This window comes from Palaemon carinicauda, chromosome 43, assembly GCF_036898095.1.
Source record: "Palaemon carinicauda isolate YSFRI2023 chromosome 43, ASM3689809v2, whole genome shotgun sequence".
NCBI classification, from domain to species: Eukaryota; Metazoa; Arthropoda; class Malacostraca; order Decapoda; family Palaemonidae; genus Palaemon; species Palaemon carinicauda.
Window position 1 is genome coordinate 20,312,788 of NC_090767.1, and position 24,374 is coordinate 20,337,161.

Consider the following 24,374-nt stretch of genomic DNA (forward strand, 5'->3'; position numbering starts at 1 on the left):
TTTGGTTTTTTTTCAATTTGGTAATGTCAACTCATACATACGTTTCTCTTTCAGAAGACAAGGGTCATGACCCTGATCTGTACAGTGGTACCATATCGTCACTGTCCATTCGTTTTGAGGATGAGTGGGTTGGATGCGATGGTTGATTATCCGATCATCTTGGCCGCAAGGATTTTCCTCTGTGGGAGCAATGTGGTTTTCGATCCATATCTAATCCAATGAAAGGTAAATTCAAAAGTAAATGTTATATGAAGGGTAGATTTTTTATATTAAGAATTCATGAAGTATAGATGGTATGGAGTTTCTGCTAGGAATAGCCATAGTTAGTAACAGCGTCTCTGTTCCTATGCTGATATAAACTCTTCATCATTTAATTAAGAGGACGTCTTCAGCTAGGCTGAAATGGCCTCTGAGTCATTAACAAGTATCACGTCACTCATTTCTTCGACAGCAACCAGTATGTACGTATGTACTGTCTCTGCTCTCATCTTCCTACTGCTGGACCTTTCCTTACTTTCTTTTGTGATAAGTATTGGGTTTTCTCTTCTTGCTATGCATTACCCCTCTCTCTGTGAGAGTGGAAACACACCCAAAGGTAAGCATTTGGCGAAGAGACTTTAATTCCTTTGAAGATACAAACCTTTGGTTCTCAATCTGTTGTGTACCTTTGCTAAGGGCGTGACTTACAGTTCCCCTTCTGAGGAGTTCATTCACGTTCTTCCTATCAGGAAGACTTTGAAGTTCTTGAACCGTAACTCAACTCTTGCTCTGTGGGAGTGCTCCTTCGTGAGGGACTTACTCATTTTTGCCTGAATGTTCAATCGTTCCTGCCTGCCTGTTTTGAAGTTATCGTCTGGCTGGTGTTCTTGACACCGCCAGGGTGTCACTGGGTGTGACCCCTGTGTAAAGCAGTCCCTGTGCTCCCTTGCGACAAAACTCCAGTGTAGATGTTTTGTGTTTTGGGAAGGAAGCTGTTGTAATTTACTCCTGCAAGAGGGCACATGAACCATTGGCAAGGAGAACTAGAGTTCTCTCTCTCTCTCTTCTTCCTCTACCAACCTCTCTCTCTCTTCTTCCTCTACCAACCTCTCTCTCTCTTCTTCCTCTACCAACCTCTCTCTCTCTCTCTCCTCCTCCTTCTCCTTTCTTTTCGGGAAGAGGAATGTCTCCTAGGAAGACCTTTCGGTACAGTTCCATGGAATTTAACGATCGCTCTTCTTCGGGAAGGAGCAATGGATGGTCATTGCCGCTAACTGGTACATTCTGGGTCTGTTTCCGCTCTTGCACTGGTTCTAGGTGAGCGGTCCTTCTGAACCCAACACATCAAGTGTTTGAGGGTAAGGTTACACATCCTCCTGCTATGAAGGGAGAGGTAATCTTCGTATGGTACGTCTCATCGAGAGCAGGACCAGTCTCCTGGTTGTCTCTTCTGGTACTGGGGTGCACCAAGTAGAGAGATGGTAGTCACGAATCCTTCCCCCTTGTCTTCCTGTGCTTCCTAGATCGTCATTTTTCGTGATTGAAAGCATAGCATTGCCTCACGTGCTTACGAGTACCGGGCTGTGTTCTGTGTTCTTGCAAGCATAGAGCATTGCGTCTCGTGCTTACGAATACGGGGCTGTGTTCTGTGTTCTTACGAGCATAGAGCATTACGTCTCGTGCTTACGAATACGGGGCTGTGATGTACGTTCTTATGAGCAAAGAGCATTACCTCATATGCTTACGAGTGCCGGGCTGTGCTCTGTGTTCTTACGAGAATAGATCCACATTCCCATCAAAGACAATATGATTATCATCAATTCTTAAGAAAATGCATAACTGGACTACAACACATACTTGAGCTGATTCGTCCAAAGCTTAAGACGAGAAACTGAAAAATGGACGAGGTCTTTCAGTTGCCGAGATACATCAGGAGAGAGATTTCCTCTATACGTGTTCTAACTGTCTGCTTTGTTAAAGCAAGTTCTTTTGCTTTCCTTTCGATGCTTTCATCTCCAAGAGGTCTTGTATGTCAGTTGCAAACTGGCAAAAACCTTGTTTGATTTGTTAAATTTTAAATATTAAACTTAGCCGGTGAATATATAAAAGCTGACGTCTCAGACGGCTCGACAGATTCCAAAAACTCGCGAGCGATCGCCGTGAAGGTTGCGGGTGTGACCACCAGCGCCGACTATCGGCCAGATACCGCATATACTTGTGAACATCTCCAGTTCTTCTCTGTCGGTCTTGTTGACAAGTTGGTTCCACTTGCTTTATGACCTCGAGTTTTCTACCGAATTGGTGAAGTACTTGGTTTTGGTTTTATTGCTTTCGCCGTGTTGGATTATTCAATACTATCTTCAAAAGAAATGCTTTTGAAAGGAGAGGAAAAGTGTTTTGCCCTTGCTTTTTTTTTTTTATCTCTGGTTTTTCCATAGAGAAAAGATGGCCGACCCTTCCCTCAGTGTACGGAAGTGTGTTTAAGGCTTTTAGTAATTATTTTATCCCGTTATAAATTATTGTTGATATTTATAGATTTTCCTCTATATATTTTATATCTCACCCGCCTTTATTAGGCCTCTTCGATTAGCTTTCCATTTATACTAAACATCAAGATAAATTTTATGTTTTGTTTATATGCGGCCTTTACCTATTCCTTGTAGGCGGTCCTAACTTGGAAAACGAAGTTAAACAACGTTGAGCCCATTCAACTTTTATTTTGTTAAGTTTAAATCAATTGCTCTGTAAGAGTTATGAAATGAATATTTTTTAGAAAATATTTTAAGAAATATATTCTTTGAATAGTCTTCGTGCTGTTTTTTCAAAGATGAACTAACGTTTGGTTTATTTATGCTACGCAGTTTGCGCTCTATCGTTACGATAGAGAAAGAGAGAATCACGGTTTCACTTTGCAGAAAGAGTAAATCGATTTTGACGTTTTGTTCATTCTTCTTTCAAACTGAAGTGTTTTAGATACTAATTTAAAGGAACTTGTTAATTTTCAATTTCTTAGTCCTTTCAGTTTTTTCCTTTGGTCAAATAACCTGTTTATTGACGAAAAATGAGTGGGCCTTTCTCTTGTGTGTGAACAGAGAGAGAGAGAGAGAGAGAGAAAGAGAGAACGATCCGATCTTTATTCTCGTCCCAAGTCTGTACAAGGAGTTTGGGAGCGAGTAACGTTGTTCTCGATTCAGTTTTTTACTCTCGTCCCAAGTCTCTGTACGGGGAGAGAGGATAAAACGTTTTAGTTTTTATTCTCGTCCCAAGGCACTGTACGGTGAGAGATTGAAAACGTAGTCCTTAGTGAACTAGTGTTTAGTCTCCTCCCCAGTCACTGACCCTTTTTAACTTTATATATTTCCGTTTTATTCGATATATATGTACATGTTTATTGATTTTTGCATGTGTGTTTCATTTTGTACTAATGTGCTTACATTATGCGACTCATTTCGCAATTCTAACCTTTTGATGTAAGGGAGAATTGCGTGCTTCAGGTAGAAATCAGTTTTATTCATGCCTAATGTGAAATTATTGAAAAATACGATATCAGTGAAGTAAGTGCAAAAAACATGTTCTGTGTTGCGGAGGGTTCGTTTGTTCGTGCTTGTCGCTCCCCTAGTCCGAGACCTCTTTCAGGCTCCCCTGCACCAGGGAGAAGTAATGTCGTAGGACTTAAGGGGACGAGAGGCTTTAAACAACGTACAGACGTTCCTTCTTTGGTATCGGACGTTTCTCGTCAAGATCGCCCTTACCATAAGACGGGTGAGACTGTGTTCTCCTCGTCATCCGAAGACTTTTCGCAAAAGAAACCTTGGCGCAAGGTTTCTAGACCCTTGAAGCGAAAGTCAGTCCCTTCAGGACAGGTCCAGCATCCTGGCTGTAGCCATTGGGACAGTTCTGACCCTTTGCAGTCGTCGGAAGACTGTTCGCCTATTAAACGCAAGCGTAACACGGGGTCCGAGGGTCGCGGTAAAGGCAATGTTTTGCCAACACAGACGTTACCGTCGTCTCGGCCCGTTCCGACTCCCGTTGATCCTTAATGGGTTGTCCTGCAGGACATGCAGACTAAGCTTGCCTCCCTTATGGAGGAGTATGACGTTGAACAGGCTCACGATGATCCTTCGCTTTCGAGTCGCCGTTACGCTGAACGAGACTCTGGCCGTCAGCCGCCCAAACGAGTATTTACTCGTCCGTTTGACGTTGGTGCTGACGTTTCTTGTACTTTGAAACATGATGTCAGTAGTTTTTCACGTCAGTCACGTGACATGGATCCTCCCTCGCTGCAGTCTTGTGTTGACTTTCAGCCGCTGCCGCAGTCTCGTGTTGACGTTCAGCCGCTGCCGCCGCAGCCCCGACCTGACGTTCGCCGACCGGCTACGTTGCCTCGACGGGACGTTGAGCGTCAATCACCGCAGTCGGAGGTTGTTTTGACTGCTCAGTCTATGCAGTCAAGGCAGTTTCGACGTGACGTCGAGCGTCAATCAACTTCAGTTGTTGTTGTTGGTCAGTCACAAGGATTTCAGTCCTTTCAGCAGCGGCGTGACGTCGCTTCCTCTACTGCTACTGCTGCTCCTTTGCTTGTTGACATTGCCTGTCAAGCGTTGCCGCCGCGGCAGGTCTCTCCTTTTCATGAGACTCGGCAATTGTCGGACGAGACTCTTTCAGATGAGGAAGTTGCTGATCCCCCTCCTACTGATATTCCTTTGGGGACTTTGTCAGACAGAGAGGAGCCTAAAGATGCTCAGCCCTCTATGGACTTTAAAAAAATCATGCTGATTTTTAAGGATCTTTTTCCGGACCATTTTGTAACTGCTGCTCCTCGTTCGCCTCCGTCAGAGTTTACGCTAGGCCTAGCTACTTCGAAGCCTTCGTTTACTAAGCTAGTGCTCTCTCGCTCCTCTAAGAGAGCTTTACGTTTGCAAGGCGACTGGTTGATCACCAGGAGGAGTTTGGGGAAGACAGCCTTTGCTTTCCCTCCTTTTAAACTGGCTTCTAGAGCGAGCGTCTGGTATGACACGGGAGAAGTTCTCGGCTTGGGAGTTCCTGCCTCTGCCCAGGGAGACTTCTCAAGCCTCGTAGACTCTCCCCGTCGCCTGGCCATGAGACGCTCCTAGATTTTATGGTCGGCTTCAGAGCTAGACCATCTCCTGTTAGGAGTTTTTTTTTTCGAGCGTTTGAAGTTTTTATTTGTTGGATTGGTCCCTGGGAGCCTTAAGTAAGAAGGTCTCTCCAGCTGTCAATGTATTGCTGTACAATTATGTCATGCATGAACAAGGCTATCAGGGATAGCTCCAATGATCTGACAGCCACGTTCACTGCAGGAACAAGGCTATCAGGGATGGCTCCAATGATCTGGCAGCCACGTTCACTGCAGGAGTACTTAAGATGTAAGTGCGCTCAATGTGTTCATTGTCAAGACAAACTTCACGATGAAAACTACCAAATCTGTCTTGGCAGCAGTAAGGGAAGGCGACTGGATGGTCTCTCTCGACCTTCAGGATGCATACTTCCACATCCGGATTCATCCAAACTTTCAACAACATCTGAGGTTTGTGGACGGGAAAGTAATGTACCAATGTCGAGCACTGTACTTCGGCCTCATTCCTGCTCCTCTTGTTTTTACAAGGCCCTTGCAAAATGTAGCAAGCTTTCTACATTTTTTGAGGATTCAGAGCCTCCCTTTATTTTGACGACTGGCTAATCAGGGCGTCGTCATTATATCGCTGTCTGGAGAGCCTCTAATGGACATTAGACCTAACCAAGGAGCTAGGTCTCATAGTGAACGTAGAGAAGTCGTAACTTACAGTACCCCATCCCAGACTATTCTTTATTAGGGAATGGAGATACAGTGTCTGGTTTTTCGGGCCTTTTCGTCTCCCACAAGAATGGAACAAGCTCTGTTAAAAGTCCTTCACTTGCAAGAGAAAAACAGTTGCTCTGTAAGAGTTTGAACGAGCCTCGTGGGAACTCTTTCATCGCTGGAGTAGTTTATCTCTCTGGGGAGACTCAACCTTTGCCCTCTCCAATTTCACCTAAACCATTGGAACAAGGAGAAGGGCTTAGAGAGTATCTCTTTCCCAATCTCCAACTCAGTCTAGACATGTCTGACTTGGTGGGACAGCAACATCAGACTTCGAGAAGGTCTCTCTCTTTTGCGATCAAGAACCCAAACCATGTGTTGTTTTCAGATGCATCGGATTTGGGTTAGGGAGCTCCACTGGACAGTCTGGAATGCTCGGGTCTTTGATCCACGGATCAGAAGGAACTCCATTTAAGGCAAGTAACATCTCTCCTTTGGCGAGATTTGTGCAAGGAAAATGAATGTCTTGGCGGACTGCCTCAGCAGAAGAGGACAAGTCATCTCCATGGAGTGGACGTTGCATAAAACTGTGTGCGAGAAGCTATGGATGACATGGGGTCAACCCACCATAGATCTTTTTGCGACTTCACTGACAAAGAGGCTCTCGACTTACTGCTTTCCAGTTCCAGATCCAGAGGCAGCCCACATAGACGCTTTCCTGCTGGACTGGTCTCACCTGGACGTTTATGCCTTTCCACCTTTCAAGATCCTAAACAAGGTGCTGCAGAAGTTCACCTCTCACGAAGGGACCAGGTTAACATTGGTTGCTCCACTCTGGCCCGCGAGAGAGTGGTTCACAGAGGTACTTCTATGGCTGGTAGACGTTCCAAGAAGTCTGCCGTTACGGATGGATCTCTTGCGACAGCCTCACGTAAAGAGATTTTATCAAAGCCTCCCCACGCTTCGTCTAACTGCCTTCAGACTATCGAAAGACTCTCTTGAGCTCGATGGTTTTCGAAGGAGGCAGCTAGAGCGATCGCGAGGGCTAGAAGATCCTCTACCATCAGGACCTATCAGTCGAAATGGGAGGTATTTAGAGACTGGTGCAAGTCCTCCTCTATTTCCTCTTCCAAGTGCCTCTGTAGCGCAGATTGCGAATTTTCTGCCTTATCTGAGAAACGGTCGCTCCCTCTCTGCATCCACCATTAAAGGCTACAGAAGCATGTTAGCTTCTGTTTTCAGGCATAAGGGTTTGGATCTTTCTAATAACAAAGATCTCCAAGACCTGCTTAAGTCTTTCGAGACTTCCAAGGAGCATCATATTTTGACTCCTGCTTGGAACTTGGACGTGGTCCTACAGTTCCTTATGTCAGACAGGTTTGAACCATTAAATTCAGCCTCCCTGAAGGATCTTACCCTCAAGACTTTTTTTTGGCGAGCTTGGCTTCGGCTAAAAGGGTTAGTGAGATGCATGCTTTTAGCAAGAACATCGGTTTCTCCGCTAATAAAGCAGTATGCGCTCTTCAACTTGGTTTTTTTGGCCAAGAATGAACTTCCGTCTCGTCCTTGGCCTAAATCATTTGAAATCCCCAGTCTTTCTGAGATTGTGGGGAATGAAGTTGAAAGAGTGCTGTGCCCCGTTAGAGCTCTTAAATTTTGTTTATCCAGAACTAAACCGCGACGAGGTTGTTCAGAGGCTTTATGGTGCTCCTTTAAAAAGCCCTCTTTGCCTATGTCTAAGAATGCGTGGTCTTATTTTATTAGACTTTTGATTCGGGAGGCACACTCTCAATTAAGTGAGAGGGATCATAATTTACTTAAAGTCAAGGCTCATGAAGTTAGAGCGATAGCAACTTCTGTAGCGTTTAAGCAAAATAGACCCATTAAAAGTATTATGGACCCGACCTTTTGGAGAGGCAAGTCGGTTTTCGCTTTATATTACTTGAAAGATGTCCAGACTCTTTATGAGGACTGCTACACACTGGGACCATTCGTAGCAGCGAGTGCAGTAGTGGGTGAAGGCTCTACCACTACATTCCCTTAATCCCAATATCCTTTTAATCTACTCTTGAAATTTTTAATCTTAATTTGGGTTGTACGGGAGACTAAGAAGTCTTTCGCAATCTTTTTGATTTGGCGGGTGGTCAAAATATTGTTTCTTGAGAGCGCCCAGATTAAGGGTATTGATGAGGTCCTGTTATAGGGGTGTTCACCCTGGTTATAGCAGATCCTGGGAGTCTTTCAGAATCCTAAGAGGATCGCTGGGCTTCGTGAGGATAGCGGACTAATGAGGCAGAGTAATAATCAGAGTCTGCTTCCTTACCAGGTACCTATACTTAAGTCTGTTTTTTGAATAATTGTCAAAAACTCTTGAGCATATACGCCTTTATTGTTTTAATACTGGTCTCTACCCACCACCATGGGTGTGAATCAGCTATTATATATTCACGGGCTAAGTTTAATATTTAAAAATTATATTTTGATTATAAAATAAATTTTTGAATATACTTACCCGGTGAATATATAAATTAAAGGCCCTCCCTTCCTCCCCGATAGAGACCTAGGGGACTGAGAAGAACTGGAGATGTTTACAAGTATATGTGGTATCTGGCCGATAGTCGGCGCTGGTGGTCACACCCGCAACCTTCACGGCGATCGCTCGCGAGTTTTTGGAATCTGTCGAGCCGTCGGAGACGTCAGCTTTTATATATTCACCGGGTAAGTATATTCAAAAATTTATTTTATAATCAAAATATCATTTTTATTGGATATTTTCTATAGTTATTCCTAAACACATATTAAATAGTACTGTATATAAATTAGAATTTTACTTAGAAGCAATTGAATATTAGAATGTTGCATACTAAAGATATAATAGAATTCTTAAATACAGTACAAAAAATAAGTATATTAATTAATCATTTATTCCGTAACTGAAATACAAACCACGCTATTTACATGGGGTAATTACTTCGGCGTAGCTGAATGACGAGCCATAAAAGTTTTAACGAGGGTTTACTACCCCGCCGCTAGTTAGCGGGGGGTTAGGGAGGGGTAGCTAACTACCCCCCCCCCCCCCCACACACACCGGTGAATGCTTCACTTTACTTTTGGCTCGGGCAGAAAACAGACCTTTCTGCTCTCTCCCCCACGCTTTCATCTGTTTTTGCTTTTTTTTTCAGTGTGTTTGAAGTTGGCCTCTACTACTATGCGTACTTGCCCTGGACTTCCCGGCCGCCCTTGTGGGACCTTTATGTCGGCGGTCGACACCGATCCCCACACCTTATGTCCTCACTATAGGGGCCAGCGGTGTGATAGTGGTAACGTGTGTATAGAATGTAGGGAGTGGTCTACCTCCCAGTGGGAGAGGTTTGCCCAGCGCCGGAAGGAAAAGTCCAAAAGGGATCTTTCTCCTTCAGAGGCTTCTTTGAAGAGAGAAAATTCCAGGAATTCTTCTTCCGTAGCCCTTTCCTCCTCCGAAGCTCCCCCTCGAGCAGTCTCTTCCGAGAGGCCGGCGAGTGGTAGCGTATACCGTATTGATGTTGACCGATCCCGGGGTGCGGGAGAGTTAGTCGCCTCCCGTAGCAAGGCGGCTGCCCCTTCTCCCCCGGAGATGGATTTGAATATGTCTAATAGTGATTTATTACAGCTTTGGGCTTCCTTGGGGCTGCAGGGTTCGCCCTCCAAGGAAGTCCTTCCCTTTTTGACATGATCAAACAATCGCCAACTACAGCAGGGATAGATCCTCTGTCTGTGGTTGACATTGTTGTGACGGAGACATCTCGTGGGTCAAGTCAAACCCCCGTTCCTGTTGCTGAGGTAGCTGACGGTTTAGATTCCCCCTCCGAACACCTTTCGAGGGAAGATCTAAGTCCCACGGTCTCTCCTGCCGGTGATTCTCCCCCTCGGGGGAGTTCACTTACAGAGACTCCTCTGCGGAGGCCCCTTGATGGTCAGCCTGCTGATCCCACGGCCCCTCGTGGGCGTATAAGGTGGAAGGCTCGTCCTCCCCTACGCCGTAGAGGCCTTCCTTCCCCTCACAAGGGAGTTAGGAGGCGCCTCTTCGGCTCGTCGTCGCCACAGTCCTCTGCGGAGGAGACGACTCGCCATTCGCCAACCCTGCCAGCTACCACCCTAGACCTCTCCGGGGATTGTTCGCGATCCCCTTCGGATGATGGTCGTCCTTCGGGACAGTGACCAGTCTTCCTCCAGACCTGCTGACTTGCCGTCACCCTATGATGTTGCAGATGTGCGTTGCGCGCCACCTGATCCTGCCATTGCGCAGATACCGGGCCCCTCGGGGCTGAAGGGCCTTGAGCGCAAAACTGCGCCTCTTGCCCTCAAGCGCCAGGTTCTTCCTGCGCGCCCTCCTGCTGCTGCCGCTGTTCCTGTCTTAGCGCCACAGTGCTCACCTACGCACGTGCGCGCCCCTGTTCCTGCTACGTGCCATGGTTCCCCTGCGCTCCCACATCCTTCTACGCCCCAGCGCCCTCCAGCAGTTCCTGTGACAGCGCGACAGCGCTCACCTGCGCACACGCGCCCACCCACGCCCCAGTGTTCCCCGGTTCCTGCCTCGTCGCGCGCAGTTCAAGAGGTTCCTACGCTAGCGCACAGGCGCTCACAGGTTCCTCTGGAATCGCAGCGCCCGTCTGGAGTTACGCGCGAAGCGCGCCCACGCGCAGTTCCAGTTCCAGCGCTCACGCGCTCGCCAGCGCACTTCTACATCACAGCGCGCCGCCCAGGAGGCGCCTAAGCTAGCGCACGGGCGCTTACAGGCACCCCAGGGCTCTCCTTCCAGACCGCGCGATCCTGCACGCGTTCCAGCCGTGCGCGATGCTCCGGTTGCGCGCCCGGTTCCAATCATCAAGGCGCCTCATGCAACCCTCCAGCGCACACCTGTGCGCCCTCATCAAACCGCGCGTCCTGCTCGCCCACCGCAGCAGCGCACACCAGTGCGTCCACATACTGATGCGCGCCCACGATCGCCTGCGCGCCCACAGGCGAGTATGCCTGTCCTATCGGACCAGCGCCAACCTACGCGCCATCCCTTCCTCGCGCTATCCTGAACTGGCGCTCACACACCCTCGCCCGGTTCTCCCGGATACGCGCTCGGGCGCCCCTGTCCTTTCGCGCCTTACAGGGCCACATCAGGATGCTGCCCGTCCTCGCATCCGGCCGCCTCCCGTTCCGGCTCCTGCGCGCCACACGCCCTCGCCAGCTCCTACGCGCCCGCACCATCGCCAGCGCTCCATCGCTCCCACGCTCCTGTGACCTCGCCTGCGTGCCACTGCGCCCTTGCGCCCGCTCCACCACCCTCTCTCGCCCACGCCGATGCACGCGCGCACCCGCGCGAACTTGAGATTCCTGTGTCACGCGATCCTTTCGGGCGCGACCCTGAACAGGGCCCATCACGCGACCTCCAGCGCGAGCGTCGCCAGGCAGACAGGTCTTCGTCTCGTTCCCCTCCCCGAAAGCGCAGACCAGCGCGCTCGCCAGAGGAGGGGCGGTTCCCGGACAGGTCTAAGGACTCTTTCTCTTCAACTTCACAGGCGAACCCGTATTTGTCGACTCCTCCAAGGGATCGAACGATCCCCTTCCCTCCAGAGGAGTGTCTGACAGCACGACTGTCAGCCAGCAGCCCTGGTTCGGTACCCTAGTCAGAGCTTTTGTGCAGTCGATGAAGCCCGCCCTCTCTGACATGGGTCGCAATCCAGTGGCAGCTTCCTCCCCCCTGAAGAGGAAGAGAGGAGTCTCTCCCGTGGAAACACCTCCAAGGCCTATTTTATCTCTTCGTAGATCCTTGCGCAAGGCTCCTTCCCCCCGCAGACTTTCTCTCCCTCCCCTGCGAATGAGGATTACCCATCCTCAGGGGAGTCGGACGAGCCGGACCATTCCCCCATCGCACCAATGGGGGAAGCTCCGCCTCTCCCTGAGAAGTCTTCTCGTCCAGGGGTGGAAAAGAACCTGCACCCATCGTTACTCGAGTCCTGTATCCCGCCCAGGAGGGAACCGAAGGATTCTAAGACGATCCCTAAATTGTCAGCAAGGATCAGGCAGGAGCCATCTCGACCTTCCGAGGATGTCCACGTCTCCCCCCAGGAAGAGCCACTGGGGACGGGAGACTTCGCTGCCAGTCCTTCAGGAGGAGAGCACCAAGAGTCAGAACACACATTCTGGCAAGTCCTGACCCCCATGAGGAACCTCAACGGAATCCCAGACCCTGAGATTCCTCCTCGTGAAGTTAAGGACACGGTCCTGGACCGCGTCTACGGCACCCAGAAACCCTCTAGGGCCAGTGCAGCCTTGCCCTGGTCTCAGGGGATGAAGAGTGCCAGGGACAAGGTCGAAGGCCAGCTCTCTGAGCTTGCCTCCTCCAGCAGATCCAGCGCCGCTAACAAGCTCCTCCCTCCTCCTCGAGTCCATCAGAGGAGGTACTTTGAGATCCTTGAGGAGCCTTGTTTTGGTCTTCCGATGCATCACTCTGTGGAAGAACTCACCGGGGGAGTCCCTCTTGAGAGACTCCAACCGGCACGTGTCCTACTCAGCCACTGAGATCCTAAGCCAGGAGAAGGTCGCTAAGAGTGCCATGCAGGCAACTTCGTGGCTGGACATCTGGCTGGGGTCTCTGGGCATCCTGGTGTGGTCTGAGGACCTCTCCAAAGAAAGCACCAGGAAGGCACTGGAGACTTTCTTACTCTCGGGCACACGGACCATTGAGTTTCTGGCCCACCAAGTCTCTAGCTTGTGGGCCAATATGATTCTCAAACATCGGGACGCTGTGGCTGAGAGGTTCCACCAGAAGGTTCCCTGTTCGGAGATTAGCAGGCTCAGACACTCTTCCGTGTTCGGTAAGAGCTTGTTTGAGCCTAAGGATGTGGAGCTTACCGCTGAGAGGTGGAGGAAGTCCACCCAGGATTCCCTCATCCATAGGGCCCTGACATCGAGGCCCTACAAACCTCCAGCGGCTCAACAGCCCCGTCCAGCTAAGGACATGAAGACCACTGCAGCGAAGCCGAAGGTGTCTAAGCCCTTTCCTGCCAAGAGCAGAAGGAGCAAGAAGTCCTCCAGGGGAGGCAAGAACCCTAGAGGTAACAGCCGAGGCCGTAAACGCAAGGGTTGGCAGTCCCCCTGCATGTCCACCAGTGGGGGGATGCCTACAAAGTTGCGCGACAAGGTGGCAGCAACTCGGGGCAGATGCTTGGACGATTTCCATGATCACTCTGGGTTATCGTGTCCCGTTCACAGCCTCTCTACCTCCCCTGACAGCGAATCCAGTGTCTTTGAGCTCTCTTGCCATGGGGTCGGCAAGAGGGCAAGCCCTTTGGGCAGAAGTCCAGACCATGTTAAAGAAGGACGCTCTCCAGGAGGTTGTAGACAGGTCCCCAGGCTTCTACAGTCGACTCTTTCTTGTGAGAAAGGTGTCTGGAGGCTAGAGACCAGTCATCGACCTCTCAACCCTGGACGGGTTTGTCAAGCAGACTCCGTTCAGTATGAAGACGGCAGACACGGCCAGACTCGCAGTGAGACCACAAGACTTCATGTGTACACTGGATCTAAAGGACGCGTACTTCCTGATCCCAGTCCATCCGTCTCCAAGGAAGTACCTAAGATTTTGCCTAGACAACAAGATCTACCAGTTCAAGGTGCTGTGTTTCGGTCTCTCCACAGCCCCTCAGGTGTTCACCAGAGTGTTCACCCTCATCTCTTCGTGGGCTCACAGGATCGGCATCCGTCTCCTTCATTACTGGATGACTGGCTGATCCTAGCAGACTCGGAGGCAACCCTTCTTCGCCACCGAGACAAGCTCCTCGAAGTTTGCCGGGATCATGGTAAATCTCAAGAAGTCCTCTCTGCAGCCCTCTCAGAAACTGGTATATCTAGGCATGGTCATAGACACCAATCTCCACAAAGCCTTCCCATCAGACGACAGGATAGCAAGGCTGAGGAAGGTCGCGAGACCTTTCCTCAATCGAGAAGAACTCCCACCCCAATCGTGGCTACGTCTCCTCGGCCACCTCTCCTCCCTGGTCCATCTCGTTCCCAACGGTCACCTCAGAATGAGATCCCTCCAGTGGCGACTCAAGTCCCGGTGGAATCAAGGTCACGATTCCCCGGACACTCTGATCCCTATGGGTCCTGCGGAACGGACGGACCTCCGGTGGTGGGTGGCGGACGAGAACCTACGAAAGGGAGTGGATCTTCTCGTTCTTCCCCCGGATTTGATGTTGTTTTCGGACGCATCAAAGAAAGGGTGGGGGCCCACGTTCTGAACCACAGGACCTCAGGCCTGTGGTCAGAATCAGAAAAGTACCTTCACATAAACCTGCTAGAAATGAAGGCCGTATTCCTGGAACTTCAGAAGTTCCACCAAGTCCTGGCGGGCCACTCCGTGGTGGTGATGAGCGACAACACCACAGTCGTGGCTTATATCAACAAGCAGGGAGGTACCTTTTCGGAACAGCTATCCCATCTTGCAGTAGAGATCCTGAGATGGTTCGAAGTCCACTCGATCTCGCTAGCGGCTCGCTTCATTCCAGGCAAAAGGAATGTGCTCGCCGACAGTCGGAGCAGAGCGACGCAGATAGTGAGTACCGAGTAGTCTTTGGATCCTCAAGTAGTCAACAAAGTCCTGACTTTGTGGGGTTCCCCAACGGTGGATCTGTTTGCTACAGCGCTGAATTTCAAGCTCCCGATGTACTGCTCCCCACTCCCGGACCCCAAGGCGCTCTGGCAGGATGCCTTCCAACAACGGTGGGACAACGTCGATGTGTACGCCTTTCCCCCGTTCTGTCTGATGAGGAGGGTGCTCAACAAGATCAGAATATCAGTCAATCTTTCAATGACCCTGATAGCTCCGCTATGGCATCACGCAGAATGGTTCCCGGACCTTCTGCAACTCCTCACGGAGTTTCCGAGAGAACTCCCTCCACGTCACGAGCTACTCAAACAACCACTCGCCAACATCTACCACAAAGCCGTAGGTTCGCTACGACTTCACGCCTGGAGACTATCCAGCATCTCCTCACAGAGAGAGGATTTTCGCAACAAGTGGCGAACAGGGTGTCTGGACACCTGCGCAAGTCATCCGCAGGAGTCTACCAGGCGAAGTGGAGAGTCTTCTGTGGTTGGTGTCGTGGAAGGGGTATCTCTCCACTCAATGCCACTATTCCAGCAATAGCGGAGTTCCTCGTGTATCTGCGGGAGGAAATGCGCCTTCCAGTCTCGGCAGTGAAAGGCTATCGCTCAGCCTTAAGTCTTGCCTTCAGGCTTAAAGGAATGGACATTTCTTCCTCGCTAGAACTTTCCCTTCTCATACGGAGTTATGAACTTACCTGCCCTCAGTCGGAAGTGAGACCTCCTCCATGGAACGTGGTTCGAGTTCTCAGGTCTCTTAAGAGACCTCCCTACGAACCATTACGCCAGGCTTCTGATCGCCACCTTACCTGGAAGACGGTTTTCCTGCTAGCTTTGGCCTCGGCCAAGCGAGTCAGTGAGCTACATGGTCTCTCGTACAGCATCGCCCATTCAAGGGGATGGGGGGAGGTAACGTTCAGCTTCGTCCCTGAGTTTGTTGCCAAGACTCAGAATCCGGGAGTGCTGGACCCTAGGTTCGACTCTTTCCAGGTTTCGAGTCTCCGTTCTGTAACAGATGACCCAGACCATCTCCTACTGTGCCCAGTGAGGAGTCTGAGGTTGTATCTTAAAAGAACAGCTGCAGTTCGTCCCCAGGTGCGAGCCTTGTTCGTGAGCACCGGGAAGACGAAGAGGAGGGTCACCAGGAATACCATCTCGGCCTGGATTCGCAAGGTGATACATCTGGCCTTGAATCCTGACGCTCCTCCATCACGTCGCCCCAGAGCGCATAATGTCAGGGGCATAGCTACGTCCCTGGCCTTCAAGAAGAATTATTCAGTGACGCAGGTCCTTCAAGCTGGAGTGTGGAAGCATCAGACCACCTTCACGGCCCACTACCTGCAAGACGTGATACACAGGAGGCTCGATACGTTCTCTATCGGCCCTGTGGTGGCTGCACAACAGCTGGTCTAACCTCAGGCTCCTTAATGGACAAGTAGCAGAAGGTTGAGGGCATTGTTATCCGGTTTAAGTCTGCGTGAATGAAAAGATCTGTCTAGCCCTTATTCTTTTCTTCATCCTCTCCTCCCTTGGAGAAAGCAGCATCCTGGGTTCTCTGCATAGCTGACCTCAAACCTCTGCAGGTAAGCCATGCTCCCTTGTGTTCCTAGTATTAAGTGTAATACTGTCATGTGCCCATACCCTGACGAGGTGGTATTGGGAGAGTCCTAGCCTAGATTTCCATCTGAAGAACTCCAGGTCAACTTCCTAGGACGAGTCACTTCTCACCTTCACACACAGCTTATGTAGGCCGCAGCAGTTTCACAGCATGCCAGTGAGGAGCAGGGACCCTTTATTTCTTGAGTACTTACACACTCGAATTTGGGGTCCCCGGGCAAGCCAAAGCCAGTATGGCAGGAGACTTACCGCCCTTCCTAAGGGTTGAGTCACCCCATGTAAATAGCGTGGTTTGTATTTCAGTTACGGAACAAATGACAAATTCGTAGATAATTTGTATTTTTCCTAACTATACAAACCTTAGCTATTTACACATATGTGCCCGCCAGCCCTGTCCTCCGAGATAATTCCTACCTCTAAGCAAAGTGAAGCATTCACCGGTGTGTGTGAGGGGGGGGGTGGTTTAGCTAGCTACCCCTCCCTACCCCCCGCTAACTAGCGGCGGGGTAGTAAACCCTCGTTAAAACTTTTATGACTCGTCATTCAGCTACACCGAAGTAATTACCCCATGTAAATAGCTAAGGTTTGTATAGTTAGGAAAAATACAAATTATCTACGAATTTGTCATATTTTATATTTAAAAGTGTGTATAAAACATTTTAGCTCAATTTCAGTGTACAACAGGAAAGGTATTGAAGCAAAACAGATATTCCAGGATTTTCGTTTAGCAAAACGTACTCATTGTATTTCAGGTCATAACTTTAAGATTAACCTTAGACTCTTCCAGATCCTGATATGGCAACACTCGTTCACTTTCCCTCTTCTCTTACAGGTGGTCACCATTAGGTGTCGCAAGACGAAAGGTCAATGTAGACTTAAATGCGTCGTGGTCAGTGATGGTGGCGGGAACAAGACCTGTTTCCTCATCTACACTGCAGACATGTTCCTTTTTGAATGTTGCAATGGTGAGGCATATCTCTCTCTCTCTCTCTCTCTCTCTCTCTCTCTCTCTCTACACCTCACCCCCATTCTTGCTGCCTTTCTTCCACCTTAACTATCACTCTACTTACAATTTTTTCTCCCAGTGGGACCTTGGCACTGAAGGGCTTTCCTGGCCCCAACACCCAACTCTTATGAATGAGGAATAAATTTTACAAGATATGTTTTTTATATTTGTAGCCATAATTATTATTATTATTATAATCTAAGACAAATAAAACTATTTAGATTTATTCAAGTGAATTATTGTAAAAATAAAATTTGTGAGTTTAAAAAGAAGTTACAGAATAAGAATCTTTTTAATCGCTTGTTTTTCAATATTAATCTTACCCGATGATCATGTAGCTGTCAACTCTGTTGCCCGACAGAAATCTACGGTCGGGATACGCCAGCGATCGCTATACAGGTGGGGGTGTACACAACAGCGCCATCTGTGAGCAGGTACTCAAGTACTTCTTGTCAACAAGAACTCAATTTTTCCTCTGTCGTGCCTCCGGCTAGACCTACTTGGATACGCTGTTGATTCTGGAGTTATTGTTCACGATTTGGTGATGTATTTGCTCTAGAGTTTAGCCTTCGCTATTCAGGAAGCTTTATCTTTAGCTTAGCAAGGTTTTGGAATTAATTTGAATTAATTATGGTGACGAAGAGAGTATGGACTCTCTTTCACTTTTAAATGGCCGACCCTTCCCTTAGACGGAAGTGTTGGTGTCGAAGAGAGTATAGACTCTCTTTCACTTTTTTTTTATATCTCTCCGCCATTTATAGGCCTCTTCGATTAACTTTTCTTTAAAAAAAAAAAAAAAAAAAAAAAATATGCGACCTTTCCTAATAGTAGGCGGTCCTTACTTGGAACCGAAGTTAATTAACATTGAGCTCGTCATATCGTTTTTCCTGTTAAGAATTTATGCTATTTTAATTTTATGTTTTTGAAAGAATTTCTTTGATAAGTCTCGTACTGTTTTCAAAGTTGAACTAACGTTTTGTTTAGTCTCCGCAGTTGTTGACGTTCAGAACGTTCAACTTGCGCTCTATCGTTACGATAGAGAGAGAGTATTCACGGTTTCACGTTGCAGTAAGAGTAAACCGATTCTAGCGTTTCGTTCATTCTTTCTTAGCTTAAATGGTTTTAATTCTAATAAAGGAACTTTTTATTTGGGAAACCTTTCAGTTTTTTTCCTTTAACAAATAATATGTTTTAACGATATATATAATTGGGCTCATCTCTCAGGTTCTAAGTCAAGAGAGAGAGAGAGAGAGATAGAGACGGAGGGAGAGAGAGGAGGATAAACGTTTCGTTCAAGCGGGTAACGTTGTTCTCGTTTTTTTTTTTTTTTGCTCTTCTCCCTAGTCGATAGAGGGGAAGAAGGTAAAACGTTTCTAGAGTTTTATTCTTGTTCCCAGGCTTTATGCGGTGAGAGATTTTAAACGTAGTTTATTTGATCTAGTGTTTAGTCTCTTTTCCAGCCACTGAATTCTTTATCTTTCATTATGTTTTTCTGTTACATTGTAATACTGTTTTCGCAATTACTACCTTTTAATGAAGGATAGGATTGCGTGTTTCAGGTACAAACCACTTAAAGTTTCGAGTTCAGTGAAATAAGTGCAAACAGAAAATCAAAAGTGATAAAGTGATATGCGCAAAGTGTTACAGTGTTGCGTTCGAGGGTTCGTCTGTTCGTGCCAGTGGTTCACCTAGTCCGATACCTCTTACAAGCTCCCAAGCCCAGGGGAGAAGTAATGTCAAAGGACTTATGGGTTCCTCAGGCCTTGATCGACGAACAGACGTTTCCCTCTGTGGTTTCGGGTGTATCTACACACGTTGCCGACGTGATCACCCTACCCACACAAAGACGAGAGAGCCCATTTATTCCTCGTCTGCGGAAGAGGTTTCTCGCAGAAACCATGGACCAAATCTTGCAGCTTTTAAGTGCAAGTCGGTCCCTTCCGCGCAAGTCCAACGGCCTAGGTGTAGCCACTGGGTCAGTTCGGACTCGCTGCAGTACGACAACTGCACACCTCCTAAGAGAGGCTAGGTGGTACCGCAACAGGCAGTAACTCCGTCTGTTGCCGCACCAGCTGTTTTAGACCCTCAGTCACAACGGACAGTAGCTCCGTTTGTTGTTGTCTTTCATAGACCCTAGTGGTCCATGCTGCAGACTATACAGTCTCAGCTTGCTCCTTCATGCAGGAGTATCATGCTGGAAGGTTGACAATGCAGCCTGTTTACCTACAACCCGCCGAGGTTGTGCGCTCAGCAGATACTGCGGCTGCCTGCTCCCACACCACACCTGTGAGAGCACCTCCACCGATGCGCAGTCCTCACTGCCAGACGCATGTTCTTGCTGCACCATCTGCTAACATGCGTGAGCTGCCGCATCAGGAGTTGCCGGGTTCCAGCACTATGCGGCATTCTCCTCAGCCCATGCAGCATGCTCTGCAGACCTTACAGCATGCTCCGCATACCATGCAGCATGAGCCGCATACCATGCAGCATGAGCCGCATGCCTTACCTCATGCTCTGCATACCATACCGCATGCTCTGCATACCTTACAGCATGCTCTGCATACCTTACAGCATGCTCTGCATACCTTACAGCATGCTCTGCATACCTTACAGCATGCTCTGCATTCCTTACAGCATGCTCTGCATACCTTACAGCATGCTCTGCATACCTTACAGCATGCTCTGCATACCATACCGCATGCTCCTCAACCCACCGCAGCCCCTCCCACGCACCAGCACTCTGCTTTTGTTGTTGCCAGCTCCCACACTCCGACTGCGGAGAAGGTTGACGATGCACCCGTGGGCCTACACCTCCCACGGTTGTGCGCCCGGCATGGCTTCATGCTCTCACACTCTTGTTGTGAGAGCTCCTCCACCCATGCACAGTCAACCCTGCCAGATGTATGATGACTCCCACACACAGAGCACTCCGTTGCCGTGCGGGAGCTACCACAAGCTGCCGTGTTTTGACACGGTGTGTCAGCCTCCGCAACACACTGTGGTTACCGCCACTCGCCAGCAGCAAACTAGTCAGGCAGGAGTTGAGGCTTCCCCACACATCTTTGGTTGTTGCCAACTCACAAACTGTCATGCAGTTACATGACGTTGCCTTCTGGTCTGCTACTTATACACCAGTGCTGTATGTCCTCACGCTCCTGTTGTGGTTGACAGTTCAGTTTTTGACAGTTCACAGACTGTCAAGCAGTTTCATAACGTTGCCTTCTGGTCTGCTGCTTTTGCACCAGTGAAACCCTCACTGAGAGAACTTAGCTTTTCTCGGATATGGTTCCTGTAGATGAGAAAGTGCTGTTCTCCCTCCTTCTGATATTCCCTTGAGGACTCTGTCATTTGGAGAGGAGCCTTAAGCTGCTTAGCCTCCTATGGACTTTTATTTAAGCATAACATGCTTCCAGGGAGGGTAAATGGTTCCGCTTCAGTCGCTAACCCCGTCTGTTGCCACACCTGCTCCCATAGACCTTGAGCTTTGTTGCAAGACATGCAGTCCAAGCTTAGTCCTTGATAGAGAATTTTTTTTTACGGAGTCAGTGTGTCACTGGGAAGACGTTCAACAACCAGCAGAGGTGACTTGTTGTGACGCAGTGCGGCAACCTCAGCAACCCGATAAGGAGTTGTCTGTACTACCCAGACAGTCTAGACAGTTTCGGGTTGTCGCTGTACTTCCTCGCTTCCCCATGGTTGACAGTTCACAGACTGTGCAGCAGTACCATGATCTTGTGTCCGGCTCCGTCAGACGACTGGCTTTTAAGAGCTCCCACAAGTCGTCGCTGTCTGGAGAATCTCAGATGGACTATGGATCTGACCAAGGAACTGGGCCTCCTGGTCAATTTAGAGAAGTCCCAGCTCGTCCCATCCCAGACCATTGTCTACCTGGGTATGGAGATTCAGAGTCGAGTTTTTCGGGCTTTTCCGTCGGCCCCAAGGATCAACCAAGCCCTAGAATGCATCCAGAGCATGCTGAGAAGGAACCGATGTTCAGTCAGGCAGTGGATGAGTCTAACAGGGACACTTTCATCGCTGGCCCTGTTCATCGAGTTAGGGAGACTCCACCTCCGCCCCCTTCAGTATCATCTAGCTGCTCACTGGATAAAGGACATGACGCTAGAGACGGTCTCAGTTCCTGTTTCCGAAGAGATGAGGTCTACTCTAACGTGGTGGAAGAACAGCTTTCTTCTCAAGGAAGGTCTACCTTTGGCTGTTCAGAACCCCGACCGCCGTCTCTTCTCGGACGCATCAGACACGGGCTGGGGTGCGACATTGGACGGACAGGAATGCTCGGGAACATGGAATCAGGAGCAAAGGACACTTCACATCAATTGCAAGGAGTTGTTGGCGGTTCATCTGGCCTTGATAAACTTCAAGTCCCTCCAGCTAAACAAGGTGGTGGAGGTGGACTCCGACAACACCACAGCCTTGGCTTACATCTCCTAGCAGGGAGGGACTCATTCGAGGAAGTTGTTCTAGATCGCAAGGGACCTCCTCATCTGGTCAAAAGATCGAAAGCTCACGCTGGTAACGAGGTTCATTCAGGGCGATATGAATGTCATGGCAGATCGCCTCAGCCGGAAGGGTCAGGTCATCCCCACAGAGTGGACCCTTCACAAGAATGTTTGCAGCAGACTTTGGGCCCTGTGGGGTCAGCCAACCATAGATCTGTTCGCTACCTCGATGACCTAGAGGCTCCCGTTGTATTGTTCTCCGATTCCAGACCCAGCAGCAGTTCACGTGGATGCTTTTCTGCTGGATTGGTCCCATCTCGACCTGTATGCATTCCCGCCGTTCAAGATTGTCAACAGGGTACTTCAGAAGTTCGCCTCTCACAAAGGGACACGGCTGACGTTGGTTGCTCCCCTCTGGCCCGCGAGAGAATGGTTCACAGAGGTACTGCAATGGCTGGTCGACATTCCCAGGACTCTTCCCCTAAGAGTGGACCTTCTACGTCAACCTCACGTAAAGAAGGTACACCCAAACCTCCACGCTCTTCGTCTGACTGCCTTCAGACTATCAAAAGACTCTCAAGAGCTAGAGGCTTTTCGAAGGAGGCAGCCAGAGCGATTGCCAGAGCAAGGAGGACATCCACTCTCAGAGTCTATCAGTCTAAATGGGAAGTCTTCCGAAGCTGGTGCAAGGCCAATGCAGTTTCCTCAACCAGTACCACTGTAACCCAGATTGCTGACTTCCTGTTACATCTAAGGAACGTAAGATCCCTTTCAGCTCCTACGATCAAGGGTTACAGAAGTATGTTGGCAGCGGTTTTCCGCCACAGAGGCTTGGATCTTTCCACCAACAAAGATCTACAGGACCTCCTTAGGTCTTTTGAGACCTCAAAGGAACGTCGGTTGTCCACTCCAGGCTGGAATCTAGACGTGGTCCTAAGGTTCCTTATGTCATCAAGATTTGAACCTCTCCAATCAGCCTCTTTTAAGGACCTCACATTAAAAACTCTTTTCCTCGTGTGCTTGGCAACAGCTAAAAGAGTAAGTGAGATCCACGCCTTCAGCAGGAACATAGTTTTCACATCTGAAACGGCTACATGTTCCTTGCAGCTCGGTTTTTTGCTAAAAACGAGCTTCCTTCACGTCCTTGGCCTAAGTCGTTCGAGATCCCAAGCCTGTCCAACTTGGTGGGGAACGAACTGGAGAGAGTACTTTGCCCAGTTAGAGCTCTTAGGTACTATCTAAAAAGGTCAAAACCTTTACGAGGACAATCAGAAGCCTTATGGTGTGCTATCAAGAAGCCTTCTCTTCCAATGTCTAAGAACTCAGTTTCTTACTACATCAGGCTTCTGATTAGGGAAGCACATTCTCATCTGAAGGAAGAAGACCTTGCTTTGCTGAAGGTAAGGACACATGAAGTGAGAGCTGTGGCTACTTCAGTGGCCTTCAAACAGAACCGTTCTCTGCAGAGTGTTATGGATGCAACCTATTGGAGAAGCAAGTCAGTGTTCGCATCATTCTATCTCAAAGATGTCCAGTCTCTTTACGAGAACTGCTACACCCTGGGACCATTCGTAGCAGCGAGTGCAGTAGTAGGTGAGGGCTCAGCCACTACATTCCCATAATCCCATAACCTTTTTAACCTTTCTCTTGAATACTTTTTATGGGTTGTACGGTCGGCTAAGAAGCCTTCCGCATCCTTGTTGATTTGGCGGGTGGTCAATTCTTTCTTGAGAAGCGCCGAGGTTAGAGGTTGTGATGAGGTCCTTTAGTATGGGTTGCAGCCCTTTATACTTCAGCACCTAAGAGTCGTTCAGCATCCTAAGAGGACCGCTACGCTCAGTAAGGAAGACGTACTTAATAAAGGCAGAGTAATTGTTCAAGTCGTCTTCCTTACCAGGTACTTATTTATTTTATGTTATTTTTGAATAACTAATAAAATGAAATACGGGATACTTAGCTTCTTTGTTAACATGTATGCTGGTCTCCACCCACCACCCTGGGTGTGAATCAGCTACATGATCATCGGGTAAGATTAATATTGAAAAATGTTATTTTCATTAGTAAAATAAATTTTTGAATATACTTACCCGATGATCATGAATTTAAGGACCCGCCCTTCCTCCCCATAGAGAACCAGTGGACCGAGGAGAAAATTGAGTTCTTGTTGACAAGAAGTACTTGAGTACCTGCTCACAGATGGCGCTGTTGTGTACACCCCCACCTGTATAGCGATCGCTGGCGTATCCCGACCGTAGATTTCTGTCGGGCAACAGAGTTGACAGCTACATGATCATCGGGTAAGTATATTCAAAAATTTATTTTACTAATGAAAATAACATTTCTCGAACTAATCGACCTTCGTCTCCCACAGGTGTTTGACAACTGCGCCGTCACCGTTATGATTTCGGTGGAACCATATACGCTCGGACTTAAGATACAGCCGTCCAGGAGGATAAAGACAGAGAGACCACTCAGTCACCCCAAGACGACGCCTTCTTGATCTCTTTCTCCATGTTCTCGCCTACTTTCTCGCTTTGAAAATGTTAAGGAGAAGGTGAGTGATGATCCTTGCTCTTCGTAGCTGCTTAGTGTCATCTGTGTACTTTGTAGGGTACACTGTAAGCATTGCTATATGGTTTTGACAGATTCTCTTTCTGTCACTTTTTAACTGTCTGCTTTATCTTCATTCCCAATTCCTACCCTTCATTTTTCTGTCCATCTTCTTCGATGTTTAAACATAAATACAAATTATATTCCTTTATAACTGGTGGCAGGGAAGACCCACTCGCATGTGGGTCAGTTCGACGTTCACTTCAGGTTCGGCTGTTCTAATCAATTTGCTTTTTCTCATTCTAGATAAATGGGAAATACAAAAGAAGTT

General features: G+C 48.6%; 1 protein-coding gene and 1 long non-coding RNA gene across 19 annotated transcripts in view; one reads left to right on the top strand and one right to left on the bottom strand.

Moving 5' to 3' along the window:
• LOC137633427 (uncharacterized) overlaps positions 1-24,374 on the bottom strand; it is a 257,530-nt gene that overhangs the window by 177,713 nt on the left and 55,443 nt on the right. The window lies entirely within an intron of this gene.
• LOC137633452 (uncharacterized) lies at positions 62-24,041 on the top strand. The gene is made up of 3 exons (XR_011042226.1): positions 62-225; positions 16,863-16,995; positions 23,865-24,041. It is a non-coding gene; the product is annotated as an uncharacterized lncRNA (long non-coding RNA).